The sequence below is a fragment of the Etheostoma spectabile genome, unplaced genomic scaffold (genome assembly GCF_008692095.1).
Source record: "Etheostoma spectabile isolate EspeVRDwgs_2016 unplaced genomic scaffold, UIUC_Espe_1.0 scaffold273, whole genome shotgun sequence".
NCBI classification, from domain to species: domain Eukaryota; kingdom Metazoa; phylum Chordata; class Actinopteri; order Perciformes; family Percidae; genus Etheostoma; species Etheostoma spectabile.
In genome coordinates, this window is record NW_022605577.1 from 2184392 (window position 1) to 2184784 (window position 393).

Genomic DNA, 393 nt, shown 5'->3' on the forward strand with positions numbered 1-393 from the left:
GTGTGTGTGTGTGTGTGTGTGTGTGTCATTTCCCTCATCAAGGGTTGTCCTACTTCTCTCTTCCTTCACACTGTTCTTCTTCCTTCCGCACAGATAGTGTTTAATACCAGGGCTGTAGTCAAGACCACCTTGGACTATAGTCGAGTCCAAATCAAGACCGAGTCCAAAAAGGTTCGAGTCTGAGTCAAGACAAGTCCAAGACCAGGACTAGTTGAGCCCAAGTCAAGACAGAGTCCAAAGAGGTTCAAGTCCAAGACAACACCCAGTCCGAATCAAGACAGTCCAAAAAGGTTTAAGTCAGAGTCAAAACCAAGTCCAGGACATAAAAAAGGTCTTATGACAGTATCAAGACAATCATTTTGGGTTTCACTTTCCCTCCAATATTATTATCAA

The 393-nt window shown here is 43.5% G+C and overlaps 1 protein-coding gene and 1 long non-coding RNA gene across 5 annotated transcripts in view; both read left to right on the top strand.

Moving 5' to 3' along the window:
- Positions 1–393, top strand: part of il1rapl2 (interleukin 1 receptor accessory protein-like 2) — a gene marked incomplete at its 5' end in the record, with an annotated part of 503103 nt that overhangs the window by 451118 nt on the left and 51592 nt on the right.
- Positions 1–393, top strand: part of LOC116685930 (uncharacterized) — a 9748-nt gene that overhangs the window by 4634 nt on the left and 4721 nt on the right. The window lies entirely within an intron of this gene.